We start from the raw sequence: 1,137 nt of genomic DNA on the forward strand, positions 1-1,137 counted from the left end.
CCCCCCCACTCCCACCTCCCCACCCTCAAAATTCCCACCCCCTGGGGCATCCAGCCTTCATGAGGTCAAGGTTCTCTTCTTCCACCTATGCCCAGCAGGGCCCTCCACTTTTACATATTCAGCTGAAGCCCTGGATTCCCCCCTAAGTGCTCCCAGGCTGGTGGTTTAGACCCTGGGAGCTGTGGTTGGTTGGTATTGTTGCTCTCCTCATGGTGCCACAAACCCTTTCAGCTCCTTCAGTCTTCACTCTAACTCCTCCATTGAGAACCCCATGATCAGTTCAATGGCTAGTTGTGAGCATCTGCCTCTGAATATGTCTGACTCTTGAAGGCCTCTGAGGAGATATCCATATCAGGCTCTTATCAGCATGCACTTCCTGTCTTCCACATCAGCATCTACCTTTGGTGATTGCACATGGGATAGATACTCAGGTGGGGTGGTCTTGAGACGGCCCCTCCTTCAGTTTCTGTCCCTCACTTTGTCTCCATATTTGCTCCCTTGAGTATTTTGTTGCTCCTTCTAAGAAGGACCGAATCACCCTCACTTGGTCTTCCTTCTTTATGGGCTTCATGTGGCCTGTGAGTTGCATCTTGGGCATTTCAAGGTTTCTCTTTTAAAATCTGTTTTTATTGTTGAGAATTTCACACAATACATTTTGATCATGTTCCTCCCCAATCCCTCCTCCCTCCAACTCCTCCCAGATCCAGTCTCACTTTTGGACCTCCTCCACCTTCACACATTGTTGTTGTTTAATGACTCACCAATTCTAATTTGTGCTGCCTATACACTCATGGGTGTGGGATCAGCACTGGAGTGTGGCTGGCTTTCTCAACTAAAGCCACACCCTTAAAGAAAACTGACACCCCCGCCACTGTTTAAAGAAACCATTAACTGTCAATTATTCTTTAGCTAGAGATGGGGGCTGGGGAGCCCCTTGCCCTTTTATGCTAGAATGGTGACAAGTTTTAGCTTGTGCAGGCAACCACAGCTGCAGTGACTTCAGGAGTGCAGCAGCCCTGCCACGTCCACAAGACACTGTTTTGCTCCATTCCTCTCCAACCTATGTCTCTCTTGATCTTTCACCCCCTCCTCTACAATGGACCCTGAGCCTTCTGCAGGGATGATAGAAACATTCCA

This window comes from Grammomys surdaster, unplaced genomic scaffold (assembly GCF_004785775.1).
Source record: "Grammomys surdaster isolate TR1022 unplaced genomic scaffold, NIH_TR_1.0 322, whole genome shotgun sequence".
Lineage (NCBI taxonomy): Eukaryota > Metazoa > Chordata > Mammalia > Rodentia > Muridae > Grammomys > Grammomys surdaster.